The sequence below is a fragment of the Balaenoptera borealis genome, assembly GCF_965194805.1.
Source record: "Balaenoptera borealis genome assembly, contig: HAP1_SCAFFOLD_1747, whole genome shotgun sequence".
NCBI lineage: Eukaryota > Metazoa > Chordata > Mammalia > Artiodactyla > Balaenopteridae > Balaenoptera > Balaenoptera borealis.
In genome coordinates, this window is record NW_028122497.1 from 63,715 (window position 1) to 89,005 (window position 25,291).

Genomic DNA, 25,291 nt, shown 5'->3' on the forward strand with positions numbered 1-25,291 from the left:
AATTGTTTTGAAAGAAAAACGCATATTACCCTCATAAGGAACTAGAGTTTAACTTCGGAAACTTATAACACATTTATAAAAGACACAAAGTGTTCTCTCTTTTTAGAACTGTTCAAGTGCAAGTCAGATTTGAGTTCAAATGGAATGAAATGCCGGTTTATTTCTGGAAGCAAGTTTAGTTATTTTCTAGTCCAGATTCTTTGTTTTACAGATGAAAAAATGGAAATCCAGGGTCTAGGAGGGTTAAGTGATATGCTCGGTGGTACATTTCAGAAGAAACAGAATAGGAAAAAGAATCCAGAACTTGCCAATTTTTGGTCTCACGCATTTTATCTCACACCGCACTACTGCCTCTGGGTTTAGAATTACAACAGTTTGGTTTCCTTTTAAACTGATGACTTAGGTTTTTGTTAAGGTTTGATTTACAGTTTAGTAAAAATTTAATACTTATGTTCATTTTGGGTTTTAGCAAGTCAATACTATTCTAGAGTTTTATTTTTATTTTCTTTAAGCCTGTAATGGGCATTGAGGTCTCCCTGTGGTCTCTGGACTTCTCTCTCGGCTTTGAAGATTCTGCTGTTCCCTGCTCCATCTCAACTTACGCATATTCTCAACCACAGGGGAGTCTGGAACATGCCAGACATTATGGTGAGGCTGTTACAACGCTCACCCCGGTCTAAAACCTAAGCCACAGGAGACACAGACTTCTGGTTCCGCAGAAAGCAGGTGTTACAGGTAAGGAAGGGAGCATAATGTACAACAGCCAGATTTTAAACAGCTCTGCTCAGATTTCATATTCCCACACTCCCTCTAATTTACAGGCTTCTGTTCACAGGTAGTTTGAAAACCTATCTGTACCAAATTTAAATATTCAGTGACTTGCCTATAACTAATCATACTTGAAATTAAAAAAGCATGTGTGAACAAGCGATAGCACTAACTAGTACTCACAGGGGAATATTCCAGCTATATTACAATGAGACTTTTGGCAGTAAAAGCACTCAAGTACTGTTTCTTAAAATGTAAGGATTAGGTGTTCTTGAGGTAGAAAAGAAAAATCTATTCTTTGCAGATGGAGGGGACAATGAAATGGATTCACTAGCAGAGTCACTTTTATGGAAATTTGGATCTGTACTGTGAAATTTTAGTGTTTAAACAAGATCAGAGGCCTTGTAGGATGAGTTTTTAACATGCTGGATTAGAAACACCAGACAGAATTGATTCCCAGTAAAATGGAAAACGTCCTGAATTAAAAAGGGGCCTCAAAAAAAAAAAAAAAAAAGGAGCCTCACTTGGTAACACTTAATTTTCTAACATGAGTGCTCCAAACTCTTAATAACTATTTTAAAACACTTGATAATTTCAGGTAAGATAAATTTTACGTAAGAATAAAAATGGACAGCGTATATGAATTTGGTGAGACTGAGCATACAATGTGGATTTGCCTTGGAAAACTTGGGCAGTTTTTGAGATTATTGAAGTTGAGCGTCTGTTGCAAGATAGCTAAGTGAACTCTCCCAAAGCATTTCCTGGAAGCATTTGCCCAACAAGTAATCTTCAAACAAACGAACAAACATACATACCCACCATTCCTCTATTCCGTGTAATATAATCCATGGACCAACAAGACTAAGCTTATTTTCTACTTGTACAGTTTTTGGGTGGTGCTGCTTTTCCTAACCTTCTCACCATCTGTCAAGACATAACTTTCATTACTCTCCAGCATCACTTTTAACAGCATCATCTTTCTTTTCGTCCTTTCTCCTTCCCTCCCTCCCTCCTCCTCTCCCCCTTTGCTTTTCTTCCCTGCCTCCTTTTTCTTTCTTTAAAAGGAATCTCTTTTGACCTGTGTTTTCCTCAAGGGTTCAATTGTTTTTATATTTCTCTCCCTCATAATACAGTCTTTGGGGATTTAAAAATACGACATAAGTAGAATCTTCTGTGATTTCTCAGCAGAAGGGAAGGTATGGTTTGTATTACTTTCTCTCATAGGATTCTTTATGGGGTAAATATTTCCAGATGCCCCAAATCTCTTTGTTACGTTTACTATAAGAACCAACAACTCTTCCTTTTTCTGTACGGTGACATGATTGGGTCCTGGGATGGCTCCCACTCGTATCGCTATGAAAACAGAAGTTTCATAAACCAGAGATGAGTTACTTCAACTCAGTTTAATTCAATAAACAGTTATTGAACATTTACTGTGTCCAGGATACCATTGGCCATGGTGAATGATACATGATCCCTCCTATCAAGAAATTTGCAATCTAGTATGGGAGAAACTATGCAAATAAATGTCCAACCATAAGATGACTGCTACGGTCTAGTAACAAGCAAAGATTTAGGAACTCAGTAGGTAAGCGAAATAAGTAGAATAGTAAAGATGAGGCTCTTTTGTTTGTCAGTATTTTACTTTAGCTCTGTATAGTTTTGAGATATGAAATGGTGTCATTTTACTTTACAGTTCTTGTTACTTTATAATCATTACCACGACTTTGTAGTCATAGCTCATGGGTAAGTTGCTTCACTTATGTGAATGTTATGGAGAGGTACTATGCTTCCGGTAGAGTCTTCTTCAGAAAGAGATTTATTGATTTGAGTTTATAACACTGAATTATGGTGTGATAATACGTTTTACTTCAACTCGAAGATAGCTACTTTATCGATCCCGTGGGTAAACCCTTACTCTAGATCTGGGCGGTGAGCCCTCTCAGGATCAGCTGTCACACAGCAAGAGATAAGACTTCCTGGATCAGTTTTCTAAAGTGACAGGTTTATTCCCTGGTCAGGACAGAAGATACTCTCTTTTTAACGAACAGGCTAGACTTCTCTGTGTGCGTATTTGTTCCATGTGTTTCGGGGTGAGGATGGGGTTGAGGAGTCTACTCTGTTTTTATGGGGCATGAATCTGGCTTAAAAATGACAGAGCCCTTTAACAGGGAAATTGCAGCTGGAAGACACCAGCAACTAAGTAGATCTGGCACTTGAGAAACTGTGCCTCCCTGGAGCTATCCAGGGTACTGAACCACTTCTCCTTATGTTGCCTTCTAACCCCGCGAAACAAACATTCAGACATTTAAAAATATCTAGCTTTTTTTTTTTTTTTCTGACTAGAGAAATTCTTTAACCTGTATATTTCTGATAATTGTTCTTGCTCTAGTCTTGGCCAGCTGTAGCAGTTCACCTCTTGTGTCTTTTATTCACTAAACAAATATTTAGGTATAACCTACTCTGCGTTGGGCACTTTTCTCATGGTTAAATTACGCAGATTGAATATGATTATTTTTGCCTTTTTGTGAAATTTGGGTTAAAGAAACAAATTTTATGGGATGCCTAAAGGATCTCAGGTTTTCAAGTGTCGTTTGAAGAACCTGGTTTCTGGTCCAAAGGTTGTGTTTGTTTACGTTTGTTTACAGTACTTAGAATAGCCCTTGGCATAAAATAGGCAGCACAGAAATTTTATTCCGCTGATGATCAGATTTATTTTGTGGAATTTTTTTAAAAATAAATTTATTTTATGTATTTATTTTTGGGTGCGTTGGGTCTTTGTTGCTGTGCGCGGGCTTTCTCTAGTTGTGGCGAGCGGGGGCTACTCTTCCTTGTGATGCACGGACTTCTCACTGCGGTGGCTTCTCTTGTTGTGGAGCACGGGCTCTAGGCGCATGGGCTTCAGTAGTTGTGGCACCTGGGCTCAGTAGTTGTGGCTCGTGGGCTCTAGAACGCAGGCTCAGTAGTTGTGGTGCACGACCTTAGTTGCTCCGCAGCATGTGGGATCTTCCTGGACCAGGGCTCGAACCCGTGTCCCCTGCATTGGCAGGTGGATTCTTAACCACTGCACCACCAGGGAAGTCCCATTTGTGGAATATTTTTCTATACCATGTTACAAGGAACATATTTCTTTTCAACCTAAAGGTAAAATTCTTTGAAGAAAAATTTTGCTCTAAGTGCTCTAGATGCAACATGCACATAATCCTGATGAATGTAGACTAAGCATTTTGGGACACTGTCATATACATTAGGACCAAAGTACAGGCTGACCGGAAAGAAAGGGACCAGAAACTTCCAGCTCAGACTTTTCTATTTATGTATTTTCTCAACCATCTTTTCATTCTATTTTATTCATACTAGTCTATTCTGTATTCAGGTAAACAACCACCACCTGTTCACCCCCTCTCCTCCAAAAGAGGAAAAAAAGAATATTTCCTTTGATGACAGCAACACATGACCCAGGAAGGTGGAGTATATTCTAAACTGTCCTTTTGTAATTCCTTGTTCTAAGCATCTGGCAAGACAAATTGGTCTTGACTTCCCTGGAAATGTTGGTTTCTTTCAATGAGTATAAGGGGTACAGAATCAACAGTGTTCCTAGTGTTCTCAAGACCAGTTATTGTATGGGTCAGTAAGGCTAAACCCTTCACCCCCAACCTGGTGTTAATTTAATGTTATTCTCAGTAAATATCTGAGACAGACTGAATTTGAGCAGAATATAAAGTATCTGGCTGAAATTGAATCAGGTTCAGTGTTCTAACATAGCGATTTGCCACTATCCACATCTATTTCTGTGGTATGCCCTTTTTTTTTTTTTTTTTTTTTACAACATGTACATTTAGAAACTTGGTAAGGTCCAAACTGTATCATAACTGACTTGAAAATGTCAGTTTCTTGGGATTGCCAAACTCAAACACTTTTCTTGGTATCTCAGTGAGAAATCAAATTTGAGGTTGAAGAGTATTGACCAGTAAGCTTCTTTTCTAGAGATTGTTACTCTACCTTTGGTCATGGACCAAGTTTAATTATTCCTATTGCTTTTATTTCTCTTTCCTTAGGGAAGTGATAGGCACTTGTTTAGTCACCGGAAGTTGTGAGAATTTGTGGACCTCAGCGAAGACCCAAGAGACCTATGCAACAGTATTGTTTTCCTACTTATTACCCAGACCCAGTTTGTTTTAAAATCTATTTACTGATTCCACCTGAGTTGCATGACTTAGTTGTAATATAATCTCTTGATTTCTTGAATTATCTCCAGACTGGACTTCATGATTGATTTCTTTTTCGCCTTTGACTTATTCAGATGGAAATAGGTTAAACAAACAGAAAAACTTGACTATTATTCAAAGGCTGAAAGATTCCTTCATTACTTCCCTCCATTTCCTTGGGAATCAATACCATTGGCTGTTTTCTTTTAGTTAGCATAGTTTTGCTTGCTTAATATAATTAATATAGTAATTTAAGAGTTATATATACGTGATCTGACTTAACCTTCCAATTCTATGGTGTAATATTACTACTGTCATTTTATGTGTGAGAAAGGTAATGTTCAGGGGGAGTTAAGGAATTTCTAATGACCATAAAATTAGGAGTCAGGACTGAAGATTCAGACCCAGCTCTCTCCGACATTAGTCACTGCTTTTAATCACTCTTCTGCTTGCTTTAATATTTCTTTACTGCCCACATAAAGTGCCATGTCAGAATATAGAAATGGTTATTAACTGAGGAAATAGGAAATATTTTGATGTTTTTAGGGAAATTCAAAACATTGTAGAATAAAAAGCTGGACATGATTTTATTGGCAGTTTTATCGCGATGGCTTAAAAGAAATGAAGTTGTTCCTGAAGGTACCTAGTTTATTGTCGTGAAATATATTTGCTTTGCCTCATGCTGTATTTTGTAACATTTGGTCCTGGTAGGGTTTATTTGTGCGTGTAGTTTAATATAAAGATCTCAATTTTAACAAATACTGGGAACTCTTCGGAGAAAAAGCCAAAACAGATGTGTTTTTACTCAGTAGTTTTTGTTTAGGTCTGAACCTTTGATAGGAATTTGTTCCACAAATGTGGTTATTACAGAAGATGAAGAAAGCCAAGCTGAACACAAAGTTAGATGACTTGTCTATTTAATTTTAGGTGATACTTGCCGAATGTCTTGAGAAAATATTTTTTCAACTTGTTTCAGAATTAGAATAGACTCTGTTGACATTTTATGCAAGCATATATCTGTTATTACTTTTTAGAAATTTGAACTAAATTCTTCTTATAAAAATAATACACAATCAATAATACACGACCATTTTCTATGAGGAAATTTTCAAATGAAAAAACATTAATCTCTAAACATCCGTAACACCAACCAGTTAATATGTTAGTATGTTTTATTTGGTTTTTGACACACGCAAATGCACACAAAACTTAACATATAATTATATAATTTTATATGTAATTTTGTCTTCCAGTTTTCTACTTAATTAATAGCATTGTCTTATTTTGCATTTCTGTGACTTCCAGGGAGATATAATCTACTTTATTGGCCAGTTCTATCTAATTTGGGGTTCTCTGCTTGTGTGTATGGTGTATGTGTGTGTATAATTTAATATATATATGTGGGTGTGTATATATACACATATGTATAATTCGTTTTCTTGTTTTAGAAAAAGATGCATTGTATTCCTTTTAATACATCACAACTTACCCATTTTATTGGGAAGACTTTGCACATATTAAAATCTGATATATTAGGACTAATCAAGAAGAGGTCAGTGTGACTAAGATGCTTTTTAAATGTTTTTTTGTATTGTGTATAGCAACTGGAGCTGCTTTCCCAACAGAAATTTGAAGTGATGCCGAACCTGTGCTAATGAATAGATATAATTAATTGGAAAACTTCATCTGTTTTCCTACAGTGTCTTAAAGACTTTAAAATAATCCCTCAGTAATTTAATCATATCTCCTAGTTTTCTCCTTTAATTTACCTAGCAATATTTTTTCTTTATTTTAAGATCATCTTCAGCCTAATCCAGATAGCCCTATTAAATTATCGTATCAAAAACCAACGATAATTTTCTATACCTTTTATTTTCATAGGGAAATATTTTGAGATCCACCAGTGTGATTAAAAAATAGAGCAGGTGGAAGTGGGGCAAGGCTGGGAATTGACATCTGATGCAAGAGCCAAGGAGGAAACCATTGTTTTTACTCTGGTCAGGTGATATCATGCTAGCCTTACATTTCTAAAATTTGAGTATCTTTGGAATTATATTCAACTGCAGCAGTTTAAGTTGTAAATGCTTTAATGTTTTCAAGGCATGTCTTTTAGTGACTAAACTTTTCTAGTGCATTTATTTCAGTAAGGTTGAGGGGATTTCTATTGGATGATCTTCTCCAAATGAGATAAATATTCTAACGGTAACTGTCCTCCTGGAACACATATCTCTTGTTATTAAAAGTTTTCTAAGAGTCCTGATGAATTTAAATGACTCACAGTAGCACAATAGGCATTTGAGTTAACCTGATTTTTAGCAACAACTTTTTTTTTCACTGTGAAACTTCTTATTCCAAGATGTTGGGGAAAAAGGGGAAAAACTACAAAGAAAAACATAAAATTTAAATGAACTGCCACTACTTAGATAAATCAGGGTCAACATTTTTTTTTTTAAACATCTTTATTGAAGTATAATTGCTTTACAATGGTGTGTTAGTTTCTGCTTTATAACAAAGTGAATCAGTTATACATATACATATGTTCCCATATCTCTTCCCTCTTGTATCTCCCTCCCTCCCACCCTCCCTATCCCCCGCCTCTAGGTGTTCACAAAGCACCGAGCTGATCTCCCTATGCTATGCGGCTGCTTCCCACTAGCTATCTATTTTACATTTGGTAGTGTATATATGTCCATGCCACTCTCTCACCCTGTCACATCTTACCCTTCCCTCTCCCCATATCCTCAAGTCCATTCTCTAGTAGGTCTGTGTCTTTATTCCCGTCTTACCACTAGGTTCTTCATGACCTTTTTTTTTTTTCCCTTAGATTCCATATATATGTGTTAGCATACTGTATTTGTTTTTCTCTTTCTGACTTACTTCACTCCGTATGACAGACTCTAACTCCATCCACCTCACTACAAATACCTCCATTTCATTTCTTTTTATGGCTGAGTAATATTCCATTGTATATATATGCCACATCTTCTTTATCCATTCATCCGATGATGGACACTTAGGTTGCTTCCATGTCCTGCCTATTGTAAATAGAGCTGCAATGAACATTTTGGTACATGACTCTTTTTGAATTATGGTTTTCTCAGGGTATATGCCCAGTAGTGGGATTGCTGGGTCGTATGGTAGTCCTATTTTTAGTTTTTTAAGGAACCTCCATACTGTTCTCCATAGTGGCTGTATTAATTTACATTCCCACCAACAGTGCAAGAGCGTTCCCTTTTCTCCACATCGTCTCCAGCATTTATTGTTTCTAGATATTTTCATGATGGCCATTCTGACTGGTGTGAGATGATATCTCATTGTAGTTTTGATTTGCATTTCTCTAATGATTAATGATGTTGAGCATTCTTTCATGTGTCTGTTGGCAATCTGTATATCTTCTTTGGAGAAATGTCTATTTAGGTCTTCTGCCCATCTTTGGATTGGGTGGTTTGTTTTTTTGTTATTAAGCTGCGTGAGCTGCTTGTAAATCTTGGAGATTAATCCTTTGTCAGTTGCTTGATTTGCAAATATTTTCTCCCATTCTGAGGGTTGTCTTTTGGTCTTGTTTATGGTTTCCTTTGCTGTGCAAAAGCTTTGAAGTTTCATTAGGTCCCATTTGTTTATTTGTGTTTTTATTTCCATTTCTCTAGGAGCTGGGTCAAAAAGGATCTTGCTGTGATTTATGTCATAGAGTGTTCTGCCTATGTTTTCCTCTAAGAGTTTGAAGGCATGGGAGAGACTTAAATTACCCACAAGAAGATCCAAAGAATCATAGGTCTGAGAGTTTTTTAAGTGGGTATACTTGAGGATGTTTATAAGCTGAAAGAAAGTAGCCAGCAGAGGAAGGGTGTGAAGATCTAGGAGAGGAAATGATTGTTCATTTGTTTTCAAAAAGCTGAATACTTATCGTGTGCCTGGCCTTTTTCTAGGATCTGGGGTTCACACCATCTGTTATCTCTTCTGCAAGGACAGTTCAACTCATCCCCTGGTGAAGAGAAGTCAGATTATTCTTTGCATCCAATGCAGGTGTAGGAACTGTTCTGTACCTCTGAAGGGACTTTACTTAACCAGAGTAATAAGTTAGAAATCAAAAGAAATTAGAGCTGAAAGGACCTTAAAGGCCACTGTACTTAATTTTGCCTAATAGTTTACATTGAATGTAAGAAGAGTTTATTGCAGAGCCCGTTCTCTTCAGAGTTCCTTCAGTGAACTTTATGTCTTCAATCCAGTGGGTCTAGCTCGTAGATTTTGGCCTCCTCCTCAATTTGCTTCTTCATCCATATTACATTTTGCCCGGACTATGGCAGAAGCTCCTGGGTGGTTTCGCGGGCCCTGGGCTCAGTTCCTCTAAGTTCATCTGCCTACTCGGGTTGAGTGATCTTCTAACATAAAAAGATACGCTTAAAATAATGCTGCTAATGGCTTGCCCACACAGAGTTAGTGCATACTAGCCGCCCAGCGTGTGCTCTGCACAGAGGCGTGTAGTCTGAACTGTGCTCGGCCAAGCCTCCTGGGGCTCTTTGGCCCTGAGGAAGGGGAGCTTTTTGGGATCACTCCCTTTATCTAATCGGTCCTTCAGCAGCGGGGCACCTTTTTCTAATCAGCGGAGGCACCCTTACTCAGCCAGTGGTAACCCCAGGCCTCATCACCTGTGGGATACAAGCCATGCTGTCTCCCAGGCTTGCTTCCGCCAACATCTCTATTTTCCTTTCTGTCTGTTCTCACACTTGGACCCCTGGCCTTTAGTCATCCCCACCTGCAGTATTTACAGTGCCCAGCAGGTGTCAGGCTTGAGTGTCTTTGCACAGGTGCTCCCTCTGCAGTTAATGCACCTCCTACTCCACCTCTGCATAGCCTCAGCTTTTTAGATTCTGCTTCAGGGTTATCATGAAGCTGTCACTTAGATATAACATTTTGCCTCCAAGGAACCTCTGTGCATAAAGGTTATGCTTCTTTATCTCATGTGATTCAAATTTTCATGTCCCTCCTTAATGCAGGCTTTAAGGGCAGGAGTCGTTTCTTATCCTTAGCACAGAGCAGATGCTTTTTTTTTTTTTTTTTTAAAGGTGCTTTTTAATGATGATAAAATGTATGGTTTAAATCACTCATTTTACAATAATTTTGCTTTAGGTTGTGACAGAAATAAAGTTTACAGAAGTCGTGTTCCTGCGATAAGAAATAAAGATGTGACCTTCCAGTTGTGTAAAGCTCTTAAATGCTGTGTAAGTGCGTCGGGTGCGCTAAGGAACCTGGAGCTAAATGGGCTAGTTCTGAGAGAGAGAGACTTAACTATGTTAACAAGGTAAGCCTTCATTGTATCCTGCCAACATTTGATAGTTGCTTTTGGGGCAAGCTAAACCAATAAAAGTTTAAACTTTTTCTCTCCATTAAAGGGATTGAATAAATTGGCCACTTTATCAGCACCTCATGCCTGTCACATTAATGGCTGAACTAGAAAATCAGAAGGATCAGCACAGGTTTTATTTTCTTAATCCTTACCTCAGGGTGGAGAAAGGTCAATCCCGAACTGAACCCCAAGTTTAGACCAGGAAGCCCTCGGGTTCCTTATAGTATCTCAGAAATATGGGAAAGTAGAAAGGAACGATAAAGTGTAGGGCAGATTAGCCTCATTTTCCTGTGAAGCTTGAGGAGAGGGAGGGAGGAGGTGGATGACCATGGGCAGTTGGGCAGGTTGTGCGCTGTACAGCACCATAAATGTAGAACGTTTGCATATATTATTATGACAGCCTTCTGACAGATGGAAATGGTGTCTTGAGGAAGTACCTTTTTCTGTTTCTCTTAGAGAAGTGCTTCTCAATGGGGGTGATTTTGTCCGCTCGGGGATATTTGGCAATATCTGGAGGCACTTTTGGTTGTCACAAGTAGCTGATGTGTTACTGGCATCTAGTAGGTAAGGACAGGGATGCTGCTAAACATCCTACAGCGCACATGGCAGTCACACATAACAAAGAAACAAAGTCACACATTGCCTAGCTCAAAATGTCACTAGAGCCGGGGCTGAGAAACCCGGGTCTAGAGGATGAAGGTGAACCTCCCTGTCTGGTAATTTTTCCCTGCTTGTTCTGGAGAAATGACAGCTGGAGAGGGAGTGAACCATTTCTGACTCTACATCCAATATGCTCCAGCAGCCTGTAGTACATCATGTACTCATAGGGCCAGTGTGCCTGGAGGAACCCAAGGCTACCTGATGGCAGAGCTGTGGATCAGGGTGACAGCCAACATGGGAAAAGCCTTCCTGCCTCCAGGCCCTCGGTTCACCAGGCCCAGGTGTCTCTTCCTTCCATCCATGGGCCTCTGAGATGAACCAGCTTTCCTTGTCCCTCCTAAGCTTCCCAGGTTGTGAGTCCTTGCCTCTCAAGAGTGGGGCACAGTATCCTCAGGTTTGCTTTCCACGCTGCCTCCTGAACCAGTTTTGGAAGGTTTGTGGATGATCAGTTGGGGGATAACAGGTAGAAAATTGAGACAAAACAGTGAACTCCGAGACTGGTGACTGGGTTCAAATTCCAGCTTTTCCACATGTCAGATGTATGGCCTTAGGCAATTCACTGAACATCTCTGTGCCTCAGTTTTCTTGTCTGTAAGATGGGGGTGAGAACAACAGTGCCCACTTCATAGGGCTATGGTGAGGATCGAGTTAGTATTTGGCATGTATTTGGCATGTAGCAAACAACATGTAAGCGGTAGGTGTTCCAGGCCTCATTCCACGTTAATTTTTGGTATCTGTATGAGTTTGCTAGGGCTGTCATAACAAAACACCACAGTCTGGGTAGCTTAAACAACAGAAATTTATTTCTCACCGTTCTGGAGGCTGGAAGTCCAAGGTCAAGTTGTCAGCAGGGTTGGTTTCCTCTGAGGCTCCTGAGGGAAGAGCCTGCTCCAGCCTCTCTCCTTGGCTTGCAGAGCGCCGCCTTCTCTCTGTGTCCTCACGGGGCTTTCACCCTCTGGGCAGGCCTGGTGTCTCTCTGTGTGTCTAATCTGCATTCCTTATAAGGACACCAGTCAGATTGGACTGGGATCCACCCTAATGGCCTCATTTTAACTTAATTACTCTTTAAAGGCCTGATCTCCCAATACCGTCACATGCTGAGGTACTGGGGTTTAGGGCTTCATCCTGTGAATTCCGTGGTGGACACAACTCAGCCCATGACACCTGACAAGGACCTGGTAACAACACCAACATGGTTCTAACCATGTTTAACTGTGATACCAGGTGCAAAAAAAAGCCAGGACAGACCTTGAGGCCATTACTCTAAGTGAAACTAGAGGAAGACAAATACTGTATGATCTCACGTATACGAATCGAAGAAAACTGAGCTTATAGAAACAGAGAACAGTTTAGTGGTTGCCAGAGGTGGGAGTAGGGGGGATGGGAAAGGTGGTCAAAAGGTACAAACTTGCAGTTATAAGAGAAACAACTCCTGGGGATGTAATATACATCGTGATGACTATAGTTAAAAATACTGTTTTCTTTTTTTTTTAAACATCTTTATTGGAGTATAATTGCTTTACAATGGTGTGTTAGTTTCTGCTGTATAACAAAGTGAATCAGCTATACATATACCTATATCCCCATATCTCCTCCCTCTTGCATCTCCCTCCCACCCTCCCTATCCCACCCCTCTAGGTGGACACAAAGCACCGAACAATACTGTTATTTAATTTGAAAGTTGCTAAGAGTATAGATCTTAAAAGTTCTCATCACAAGAAAAAAATTGTAACTATGTGAGGCGGTAAATGTTAACTAAACTTATTGTGGAAATTATTTTGCAATTTATACACATATCAAATTACTATGTTGTACACCTGAAATTAATATAAAATTATATGACAATTATATCTCAGTAAAATGGGGGGAAAAAAGGAATCCAATATCTCAGGTATAAAGCCTCCCTCCTCCTTCCCTCTCACATTCCTGGGAAGACCTCAGGCCCGGGCCTTACACCTGCCTTGAGTATATGCCTATTAACTGTGTCAGTAAATGGTAGGTGCTTCCCTTCCACACCTTCCTTTGCTCGTCATTGGAGAATATGCTAGAGCGACACTAGAAGAGTGATCACATATCTCCGATTTTTGTGGACAATCATGGTTTCAAAAATTCTGTCCTCTTGTCCACCTAAGAACACTGGTATTTTTCATACTACAGGTTCCAAAATGTGGTTCAGAAATCATGGTCACGGTGCCTGCCATGCCAGGATGGCAACTTGGAGGGCTGGGGAGGGCGTGGCAGGTGGCAGGTGGGGAAAGCCGGCAGCCAGAAGGAGGAGAGGACAAAGAAAAAGACCCAGGAAATTTGTATCTCTAGAACAAATTCCCAAATAGTAAGAGTTTACTGTAGCAGCAAGTCCTAGCCTCTAGTTTACTGCTAAATCTAGTCCTCAAGGAGCACAGCAGTCAGAACATTTAATACAAAATTTCCTAGCTCTAAAACGGAAATATTAATACCTGCTTGTTGTGTTTGGAAGTTATTTCAAAAAGTAACGCTAATATCAATAAAGCCCTTTATAAAAGAGCTAAAGGAACTCTGTAAGTATTACTTTTGTTTGTTTGTTTTTCCATCACTCTTCATAGCTGCCAAGCAGTAACGGCTGTCTTTGTACTGAATCCCGGAAGTGTCTCTGTATCCTGGAAGTATTGCAATGATCGTCTTCACACCTGCAAAATATTCCTGCACCGTGTACGCAAATGATTATGGCTCCGCTCTTGGGCCTCATCTGGGAGCTACTGCATGTGAGGATCAAATTGATACACATTAGGGCATCCTCAGCGGTCTTTGGCAAAGGCCTATAGATTACCTCGCTATCCAATTTGTTAACTGGACAGCAGAGCCTGAGTGGAAAGAACAATGCGCTCGTCAGTTGGGAGAAGCTCCTCCAGGTATCAACAGATACAAGCAAGGCAATCTCACTGTGCAGGTTGATTAGAACTGGGTTTGTATTTTGGACAATAAACTCTACTTATGATAGTCTCCCAGTCACTAAGTATCTCTGCTGTAAGAGAAAACTGGGGCTATTAACTTCTCCAGATAGAACCCGAGGGAAAAGTGATCATTTCTTCTATAAGCAGAAGGGAAGGTTCTGCTCAATAAAGATCAATTAAACATCTCTGTTAAAAGACTGCTTGGAGCTGGTGCCAAAGGAAATTCCACTGTATTAACCCGTGCTCCCTCCAACCCTCCCCACCTCTGTAGCTTGCGCTGGGGAAAATTGTAAGAGGACGCTGGCTACTGTAAGCTTTATAAGGTGACAGTCGCTCTCACATCCGTGGCTGAATGATCTTTGATGTTGAGTGACTTTTCCTGCATTTAGCAGGGGTATTCCCAGAGGATGGCAGGCAAATCAAACGCTCCTCTGAATTCAGCTGAGCATCAATCATCCTCATGAGGGAGTAAAAGAAAGAATATAACAATAGGTACCGGGAAAAATGATATGGTGGTCTGAGCTAGTAATTCCCAGGATGCAGGAAGAGTTTTGGGGGCCCTAGAAAATCCACTGCATAAAGAAAACCCGCCACAATCTCCACCAGCATCTTATAGTTACCACCTCATTCTTGTCCTTTAAAATACAGTGTGCTGTATTTTAAAATACAGTGTGCTTGTCCTTTAAAATACAGTGTGTCTTGTACATTAAAATACAGTGTGCTTCTACTCTCTGGCTTAGACTGCATCCTCTCATGTAAATTCCATCTGTTCTTGCTTGAGGGAGGGCAGACACAACCTTGACGTTATCCTTTTGATGAGAGTGATGTTTCATGGTGTTGGGAGGATTTTCATTGGGTCAAGTGCCTGATTGAGACATAGCCTTAGTGAGGTAACAAATAGCAGGCATTAATGTCTCTTTTTTAATGGTATGATGAATGGTCTAAGAGAAGGGTCAGCAAACTGTAGCCAGCCGCCTGTTTTTGTAAATAAATGATTGGACCACAGCCAGACCAGTTCATTCATGAATTTTCTCTGGCTCCTTTTGCGTCGAGTAGTTGTGACAGAGACCTAATGGCCCACAAAGCCAAAGATACTCCCTGGCCCCGGCCACCCCTGATCTAAGACCGTTCCCACAGTCCTCTGATGATAAGAATCACCCGGATCATTTGTTCAAAAGACAATTTCTGGGTCCAGCTTGGAACCCCTGAGTCAGAATCTCCAGGGAAGGGGCTTTGGGAAGGTAGAGTGAACAAGCTTCCCAGGTGATTCTTATCCCCAGGGAACTACTGGTCTCAGGTGTGCCTGCCTACCAGGTAAGGAGGAGGTTTTCAAAGAGGTAGTGGGGGTGGGGGGTTGGGCGGAGTTTGCCTTGGAGAGCACAGGCCTCGCGGTTTCACTGCTGGGACTGCATCCCAGCTCCGCTTCTCCCCGAGCTTCGCCACCTCAGGTAAGTTCCTTTTAACACTGTTTCCTCCGCTGAGAAGTGAGGGTCATGGTGCCCGGTTGGCAGTGTGTGTATATACGCTGAGAGCCTAATCCAAGGCTCGGTAGTGGTCACCCTCACTAAGAGGAGCAGCGCCATGTAAACACAGAAGACCCCGCTGTGGAAACATCTCATAAATAAGACAGGCCCAGCGGGGCTTTTCAGTAGTCCACGGTGTACAGCTGTTTTCCTCAGAAGGAAAAACTCCCTTAAAGGAATCTCCCATTACGTTCAGGACAGTATATGGCCCTTTAGAAACTCAATTCTCCACAGAATGCTGAGTATTGCAAGAGGTTATCATTGGCTGTTTTAGGATATAGCTGAGTTTGCAAAGGAATATTTAATTTCATGATTGAAAACTCTGGTACTTAGCACGAGACAGACATATATATATATTCTGTTTCTGAGGTTAATGTTTTTAAAAACTCTTTGCCTGATGAGATCAAGCAATTTCAGCCATTCGTGTAGCTGTTGAAAGACAGTTTTTAGATGAATTGCCCATAAATCCTTGCAAGATACAGGACCCAATAATACTTCAGGTTACCAGGGAGTTTCATATTTTACTAAAAGGGGGAAAAAGTCAATCTTGAATCTTTTAGTCCAATGACCAAAGAATTGCTCCATTGATTTTGTTCAGCTACTCAGGTGGGTGTGCAGTTGATCCTGATTGGATCTTATTTAAAGTTTACTTTTTCTGGGAAGTATTAATTCGAATGTAGTATGGGTAATACTGGAATACGAGAGCCTCTTTAAAGCCACTTTACACAGCTTGTGTAAACATCCTAGGGTAGTTTCCTCTTAACATTTTCACAGATATAGAACTTGAGTTTGCTGTATGTTTTCCTCTTTTTAACAGAAGAGGGAGGTAAAGGCTTGGCTAAACAATGTACCTAAAACCCAGGCTAGAGGGAAATGGATTCATATTCTTAGAGGAACAGGTAAATAAGAACAGCATGAATTCTGCCAGGTGTGATTTAGGTTTGTGAAGGAAGGAAAAAAAGCACACTTGGCAAATGAGTGTGGTTTGCTGATTTCTTTATTTTTAAACTTAGTTTTAAACGAAAGTACCAGTGGGACCCGAGAAAAACGAATCTGCAGAGGGCAGGGGGAGGGGTATTCTTCATTTTTATTACATGCAGTGTTGGAATCGTGCTGTGCCCTGAAACACAGCTGGATGAACAGGGTAGTTCAGGGTCTGCCTGGATTAACTCCTTAAGCAAATTTCTAGGTTGCCAGGCCGGCTGGTTGAGCTCCGGGCTGGTGGCTAGTGGTGCCGTGTTATTCCTTTCCGCTCACCTCAAGGTGAAAACCCGGAAGTGCCGACCACCAGTAGCTGCATGTACGCCTTGTGGGATGTCCAATGCTGAGAGATTCTCTTAGGCTCATGCCTCCTGTGCAGATGCTCCCCACACACACACCCCCGCCCAGCTCCCAGAGTTCCCATGGCTCACACCTGGTGCCAGCCAGCAGCCGCGGACCTGCCTGTAGGCCCTCGTGAAGGCCTGCTGCTCGTCCTGAAAACCTGCTGCTACTCGAGAATCCAGAGGGGCTGCTCCTCATGGGGCGCCGTCTTGGCTAGAGGCTGCCTACATCTTCTGTGGGCTTTGCCTCCGTGGTTTCCAAGGGGGCAAATGGGGGCTGCCGGGCCTTATTTGATGGGAGACATGAATATCTGGGCTAGGTTCACTTCAGAGATTCATTGTTTTCCTGATAGGTATGAGTGATAATTTTTGTTTGTTTTGTATGTGGGTGGGGTCATGGAAATACTTGGGGATGGTAATCAAACTCAGCTGAACTGAGTTTGCTGTCACTTAGCAGTGTGATCTTGGACAGGTCTTTTAACCTTTCTGGTCTCCATCTGTAGAATGGGAATTATAATACTAGTCTCATTTGCCTCTGAGATTGTCATGAAGAGACAGTGAACTACATATACGAAAGTGCTTTCAGAATGGCAATGTACTCTGTATGCAGTGTGTGTGGCAGATAGCATCCCAGTTTGAATTTCAGTGAGATTCAGAACTGTGATTAACAAGGCAAGCAGAGCCAGGATGGGGTGAGGCAAGCAGGGTGGGTAGGGCGCTAAGTGAAGGAGGCACTCCCTCACGGGGGTGTTTACATGCGGCTCTGAACCAGCAAGACGCTGAGAGTCAGTGTCTCCTTCAGTTTTGCACTGTAGTCACCCTGCTTGCCTCACCCAAACCCCTGTCCTGAGTGAAAGTAAAATACATGCCCATGAAAATTATACATGTGAGATACACTTTTGTTGTAACAAAGTCCACCAGTACCTAATCAACCTTGACAGATGTTACCGCTGGGACAATTTCTGGGGTGTCTTTCCTGGCGTTTTTCATACATGTACAACCTTAAACTAGCTTTTGTTCTCACCTCATGGGCAGCACAGAAACATGGGGAAGAAACACCAATCTGATCTCAAAACCTCATGCGTGTTCTAGATCTTTGTCATGGGTGTATTTGTAGACTCTGTGGAGGGGTCACACAGCACATGACACGGCCAAACATGTTGAACCTACGTCACCCAGCTTTCTCTCCCGTACACCAAGTCTTCAGTAGCTGCTCCAGGACTTCCACCTCCCCCGTCTTTAAAAGCTCCAGGTACTTCTTTTCTTCCATCTCCTGGTTGGCTGGCTGGCTGGCTGCCTGCTTCTCTCATCCACTACTTCCTCTTTCATCTCCTCTCATGAAGACTAATCTGGCCATTTGAGGACTCTTTATCTCTCTTACTGTCTCCCAGATCAGTTCCATAAAGGATCTGGTGGTAAAAAAAGACTCCCCTTCAGGCATGGGTATGAGGGAGAAAGGTTGTCAGTAGCTCCATAGGTTTTGTTCCTGACATGTAATATCCATATGTACCTCTTCCCGGCCCCTCCTCCACACTTTTGAAATGCGATCACGCTGTCCCTAATGTCTTCTAACTCAGCGGTCCCCCACCTGTTCGGCAGCAGGGACCGGTTTCCTGGAAGACAATGGTTCCACGGGGGAGGGGGCGGGGGGCTCAGGCAGTCGTGCAAGCGATGGGGAGCGGCAGATGAAGCTTCGCTGGCCTGCCCGCCGCTCACCCCGCCTCCTAACAGGCTGTGGAGCGCTGTTCTAACTGGCATTGTGTCACTTAACGATGCATCGCAGAGCTCTCCAGTGGTACTTCCAAGCTGATGTCATCGTTTTTAACAGCTGCCTGTATTCTACCCTGTCAGTGTGTCATAATTTAACCCCTTCTGTACTAGGAGATGTGTGTTTCTCCTTTTTCACTCTTGCAAATAATCTGCGTTGAAAATCCTCCTACACTTTTCACTTCCTTGTGTGCTTAGAAGTTTAATTTGCTGGGTCAAACAGGATGATGTGCATTTTGATAGCACATTATGGGAAGGTTGATTGTGAGCACGGCATGGGCTCTGTCCCTGGTATTTTTCTTCCTGCCCAACCTCTGCTAGATTCACCTTCACATACAGTTTTCATTCACAGCTTGAGGACTGTAAGTAACAACTGTCAGAGTTGTTTTTCTAAAATACCCTCGGTAAGCTATCGTGTATGGCACCGGTGTGACTGCTTTGGGAATGGTAGCTCCCAGGAGGAATGAGATGTTTCCCCTACTCCATATGGACCATCCTGCAGTTTGGCCTGCGGAGGCCTCGGGGTGCTTGAAGGCGCAGGAGAGGGAGCTGTGTGGACCCATCGCCGCCCAGTGGCCGCTGAGAGGACGACGGCCTTGTTCGCAGGCTCAGGCACCAAATCCCTGGGAACTCCTAGGAATGCTTGAGGGGCACTTTACTGGAGGCTGAAGTCCTGCATGAACAGCAGGGAGGTGGGAGCTAGTGACATCTGGGCTACTGTTACAGTGACTCCATGTGCAGCCATAGGCTGGCGCCTGGGGCAACTCAGGTGACTGTGGCTTTGGAGTGAATTTGCGTTTTATGGCTCACATGGTATCTACAGATATTAGAACGAGACAGCGGCAATATGCCAGGAGCAAGTCGTTTCTGGGCAGTGCTTATCTGCCTTCAGGGACCTCTGCCATAACTCTGTGGTCCATAAGTTGGGAACCACTGAGGTGGGATATTGGAAAGCTGAGTGCAAATGAAATCATTAACTCAATGTCAAGGGGAGCGTGCTCTTGAAAGGAATCCTGGGGTGAATTCTCACCATACGGAAGGAACACCCGGTTGTTCCCATTCAGGATCCTAAAGTGACTCCCTAATGTAACAAATCAACTTCTCTGGGCAGCTTGTTACCCCTTCATAACGAGTCCCCACCCTATAATGAGCCCTGTCTCCTGTGGCTCTGATCAGGGCAGGTGCTGTCACTGCTATCGGCAAACAGAAGGCTTCTTTTTGCTTCTAAGTCATTGCTTCTGCTTTTTGTACCTCCGTGAAACGCCACCTCCGTCCCTTTGGTAATCTAAAGCCTACCATCTTTGCTGCCCTTCTTAACGCCCACTGCTCCAAGTCCTCTCAGCAACTTGGGCTTTTAGTGACTTTGGATTTTGTGAACTCCTGAAGCTTTTACACTTGGTGTCAGACATTTGCTGTGGTCTCTGTTTCGGGTCTGTCACTTGTCTTCTCGGCTAGACTGTGACTTCTGACATCAGTGATGCTTCATGTTTTCATAGCTCCTTGAAGGGAGTTGCTGGACACAAAATAGTGTAATATTTCAGTGACTTGCTGCGTGATAAAAAAATGAAAGCCTTTTTGTAAATGGAGATGTTCATATATTAGATCTGCTTTATGTAGACATTTTAAAAATCTTTCATTCAGTCACGCATACGCACGCACACACGCACGTACACTCCTCATACAGGGCTGGTCACAGGTGTAGGCGCATAGCCTTCCGCTTAGAACAGAGATGTGTTCCTGCGAAAAGCATGCCCACCAATGTGGACAATCAAGCCGATGGCTCATAAAAACGGAGCCAATCTGCTTGGATCGAGACTGGGCATCCAGACCCCGTGGATCACGTGTCCACTTTCCCAGGCCTGGCGTGCTCCTCGGAAAACACTTGTTGCATGAGTCGTGGTCATGTGTCTATTGGATTCAGCTCTGCTTCCTCTTGCTCTGCTTTGTGTTGACTTTATGTGAACAGTGGATTGCTGGCCTCTAGGTTAAGGGGAGTTATTTAATGCACACAGGCCAATGAACAACCACTAACTGTTGCGAGTTCAGGGGATCTAATATCTTGGGAGGATTTATACCAATTACTTAACTGCCTGAATACCAACCTTCCTATTAGCTTTATGATAAGATGTGCTTGGGTCTCACGTTTATCCCGAGAAGACAGCCTTATCCAAATCATCTATATTTTAGCAGGCAGTACCAAACTTCAGGCCTCAGAAACACATTTTAAATAATTCTTGCCATGCCATGTATTTTAAGTATCATTAAAAAGCCGCTTTCTTACTTTTAAAAATATGTGTGCAGTAGATTTTGTGAAGCCTATAATAAGTCTATGAAAAATTGATTATTTTCCCACAGGTATAGTAGGTTCAGATTTTTATTCTGCTTGCCAAATGAAAAATGTAGTATGCGTGGGTCCTTTATCTTATTTATGCCCTCTGAATAGAATCACCATGTTCCCAAACAAAGAGAAATGGGTTACTCGGATTGAGTAGCCTAATCCCTTCCTGTGGTGGGCAAAGGAGTTTGTGCAGCTCTAAACTAGGAAGCATGGATTTCCCTTTCAAATGCCTCATTTTCTTATTCTTTGCCTTTCAGTCAGCTCCATGTAAACTGGGTCAGAATATAACATGGGTGCTGAGGTGAGTTTCGGCTGCTGGTGGAATGTGCGTGTGATGGAAATAGGTCGCTTTAGGACCCAAGGATGATGCAGAGAGAGGTTTACAGTCAAAGATAATAATCGTTCTGTCCTTTAGTTAGCATTCCTGGTTTCTTTTCTTTTTTTTAACTGCACGATATGTGCCAATGGCCCCCACGTACTTTCGTCTCAGTTCTCTGGCCCTCATTGCTACAAGTTGGTTATGGCGTTGGCTGCTTTCCCAGCATTCATTCTCTCCCTGATCAGGAACCATGGCTCAGCACCCTGGTTGAGGGATAGGGAGGGATGGGGTATCATCATGCTCCTCTGTGCCTAAGTCTCTTCTGAATTACTCCCTCTCCACCCTTCCATCTGAGAGTCCTGGATACTTGTTAAGCCCCCAGAACAGACGAGGTGGGGGAATTGGGCACCTTGTGCAGGTGACAGTGGCATAGATATAGCGCCTCGCCCATAACTAAGGTGGGACTAGAAACAGCCTTCTGAGCTGGGGTGGCGGGTGAGCACACAGCTCTCACTCCACAAACAAGGATGAAATAGGCAGCGCACAGAGGCTCAAGAGACCGCTGTGATGAGTAACTCTGAGTACAGGGGGCCACGGCGGTGCTCTGTGAGCTTGGACACTTACGCTGGGGCTACATTGTGGACAATCTCAAGGACCATGGTGGTGAGTGTGAACCGATTCGGCCTTGAGGGGCCAGGAGGGCTTTTCAGCTGGAGACTTTTGAGAGTGTGATTGAACCCGCGGCTTTTGAAATTGTCTTAAAGAGAATTGAGAAGTTGTCCTGTTTAGTGGTTTTAAAACTTTGCTTTGATGATCTCCCCGAGGGGCTGTTCTGGTGGGAGGATCTGGGGAAAGAAGCCGAGAGGCTGGGACCTTGGGTTCCTTTTCCCACTGATTCAGCAGTTCCGCTTCTGTTTTACTTCTTGAGCTGCCAGGTAAGAGTCCCTTCATCCGTCCTTTCCTCTGTCCTTTCCTCCTTTCCTCCCTTCCTGTGGTTAAACACATAAGTTGGAAACTTTTGTTAACTGTTTTTAAGTGTACAGCTCAGTAGTGTTAGGTATACTCAGTGTTAAATAGATCTCCAGACTTTTTCCTTTTGCAAACTGCAACTCTAGTCTCTTTCAATAACAATTCCCCCTTTTCACCTCCCTCCAGCCCTTGGTAACCACCATCCTACATTGTTTCTATGAATTTGACTAGCCAAATAAGATTTCTTTTCAAAAAGCAATCAAGCAGCTGAGAAGGTTTGATAGCCTCCTGATGTATCCATCATTCCTCACTGTCTGCACCCGCCCCCCAGACAGTGAGGAAACTGAAATCCCAGAGGTCCTGGGAGGCCCAGGTGGCCACACAATGCAGATGTTATTCACACGGATACTTAAGCCGGATTGCCAGGTTCACATTTTGGCTCTGATGCTCTGTATGTGACACTGGGCAAGTGATGTAACGCAGTGCCTCAGTTTGCTCATCGGTTAAAGGGACGTGATGGTAACAGAATCTGCTTTATAGCCTTGTTGTGAAGATTAAGTGAGGTAATCTACATAAAGCACTGGGAATAGGGCCTGACACTTATGTACGTGTCTGCTATGATTGTTAAGTGACTTCCTAGCATGACACAGTTCCTTGTAAGGAGAGCTGTGACTTTGGGCCTACAACCAGCTCCCGTGGTGCATGTCTTTTGAGTTTCCACTTAAGACTGAATAGATAGATAGCTTTGACTGGCAAGGTTTCCTCCTACACATCCCTATCTTTCATCTAGGGCATGCCATTGATCTTGAAGGATGCTCCATCAATATCTTAATCCTCAGGGGGGAAGTCACGCAGTTCACATCATACAGCACAAGAAGGCCGGTCATGCGACGGCATTAATTCAACAAATATTTATGGAATGCTTTGATGTAAGGACACCTGGGGTAGATGCTGGGGACACTGAGCAAACCAGCCCCAAATCCCTGCTCTCGAGGAGCTTGTGTTGTCTTGGGGCAAACCTTTGTAATGCAGCCCTTTTAATCAATGAAATGTTTTTCCTGAACTCATCTAGCTAAGGAAGATGAAAAGTTTGCTTAAAAATATTCAGGTTTGGAAAGGAACTCTCTAGACCTGTTGCTGATGGTGCTTTCGAAAACTGGTTCGTAAAAATAGACACTAAAAATGGTGTAGAAATACTGGTGATTTCAGATTTGAGGCGATTTTTCAGATACAGAGTTTGCAAGTCAGTTTATCTCCAGTGCTTATTCTGGGGTTGCGTGTGCAGTACAGTCCCTCATACTTAGAACTCGGTAAGGACAGCATAAGACTCACTTTACCTGTGCTTCAATCAGATGTCAGGAGGAATGTGGGATTCCTCCTGCCTACGCCTCTCCTGGGCTTCCTCCTTTCCTCCTCAATGTGGGCAGATGACATTCAGACTCAGAGGAAGCAGAAGCAGGGGTAGTGCGGTTGGGACTGATCTTCCAGAGGGAAGAAAATAGGGATTGCCATCACAGGCTGGGGCTTTCCAGCTACAAGAAAAGATCTGCGGTACAGATATCATGCTGCTTGCTACCTCCTTGGCTATTTGGGTCATAGCCGGTGCTGTAAAGCACAGCTCTTCTTTCCTGGGGTCCTACAAGTACTTCATTGGTAGGTACTTCCCAACACAGCATTTCCAGGGTGCCACTGCTAGTCAGTCAAGGTTGCTGGGTGATAGGCATCCCATGTACTGTTAGAAACTGCTGGGACCTGTGTGGCGGCCTTAAAGCTAACGGACACAATCACCCGCAGCCGTGGCCCATTATTCATTGCCCGCTATCCCCACTTGTTTCCCGTTAAGAGACTGCTATTTTGTTCAGCTGGGGTGGAGAACCCTTGATCTTAGGGAGCAGGGGGGCCCCTCTTTTAACCCTAAGGGATGAAGCGTGGAGGTCTGGGCCAGTTGTAATAAACGCATTCCCAAACCCAAACCCATCCTCCTTTACAACTCTAAGTGTCAATGTGACACTGGCCAACGAGTCTGGTGGTTTCTAGGAAATATTTTTAAAAATTTCCCATATAGGACTTCCCTGATGGCGCAGTGGTTAAGTATCTGCCTGCCAATGCAGGGGACACAGGTTCGAGCCCTGGTCTGGGAAGATCCCACATGCCGCGGAGCAACTGGGCCCCAGAGCCACAACTACTGAGCCTGCGCGTCTGGAGCCTGTGCTCCGCAACAAAAGAGGCCGCGATAGTGAGAGGCCCGCGCACCGCAACGAAGAGTGGCCCCCGCTCGCCGCAACTAGAGAAAGCCCTCGCACAGAAACAAAGACCCAACGCAGCCAAAAATAAATTAAGTAATTATTTTTTTTTTAAAAAAGAGAGCTTTAAAACCAAAGGTCAGGGGAGTGACTGCTAATGAGTTTGGGGCTTCTTTTTGGGAGGATGAAAATGTTCTAAAATTGATCGTGGTGATGAATGTACCAAAAGAATTTAATTGTACACTTTAATGGGTGAATCGTATGGTATGTGGATTGTCTCTCAATAAAGCTGTTATTTAAAAAAAAAAAAAAGGTCTGCAGGTAGCTAGACTTAAATTATAAAAACAAATATTAAGCCTGCAAAAAAAAATACATAGGGGATAAAAATACTTGTTATATTTATGCAATTTTAAAATAGCTAAATGCTGTGTTACTGCACAAAATTTCACTGGTTAGGAAAAACAACAAATTGGAAACAGTGTCTGCCTTCAGGAGTAACTGGATGGGACAGAAGAGACTTATTTTTTTCCCTGTATACTTTTATAACTTCTGATTTGATACATGTATTAAAAAAATAAGTGTACATATAATTAGTAACAACAGTGTCATACCTCTCCTTAGTACAAGTATAAACTCCCAGGTTGCATATTTTGTTCTGAAAAGAATAAAGAATGAAATATATATGTTTTTAAAAATCAGTCAAAGGAAGTAAAAAACTGAAAGATTCTTACATTTGTCTCATCTCACACTAAAAAGCATTTAGTCATTTCTCTGTTATTAGGCATTATAATCAGGCAGAATTCTTTCTTACCCAACAGTCTGACACATCTTTAAACAATGACACAGTTGACCATTCCCTCCTCCTTGAAAACTTCCTTTCCTTCATTTCTAGTACATCGC

General features: G+C 42.4%; 2 long non-coding RNA genes across 6 annotated transcripts in view; one reads left to right on the top strand and one right to left on the bottom strand.

Moving 5' to 3' along the window:
* The window catches only part of LOC309622183, a 35,381-nt gene extending 21,286 nt beyond the window's left edge, over positions 1–14,095 (top strand). The window contains exons 2-8 of one of the 5 annotated variants that reach the window (XR_014240585.1): positions 513–735; positions 4,145–4,234; positions 6,425–6,528; positions 8,624–8,748; positions 8,903–8,999; positions 10,104–10,275; positions 13,563–14,095. This is a non-coding gene — a long non-coding RNA (uncharacterized lncRNA). The remainder of the gene's footprint in view (positions 1–512; positions 736–4,144; positions 4,235–6,424; positions 6,529–8,623; positions 8,749–8,902; positions 9,000–10,103; positions 10,276–13,562) is intronic. The other 4 variants (XR_014240586.1, XR_014240587.1, XR_014240588.1 and 1 more) reach the window with 4 other exon arrangements.
* A 2,317-nt stretch (positions 14,096–16,412) lies between these two features.
* LOC309622185 lies at positions 16,413–24,207 on the bottom strand. Its single transcript, XR_014240590.1, has 2 exons — positions 23,486–24,207; positions 16,413–22,168 (listed from the first exon to the last, which is right to left on the bottom strand). It is a non-coding gene; the product is annotated as an uncharacterized lncRNA (long non-coding RNA).
* Between the last annotated feature and the right edge of the window lie 1,084 nt (positions 24,208–25,291).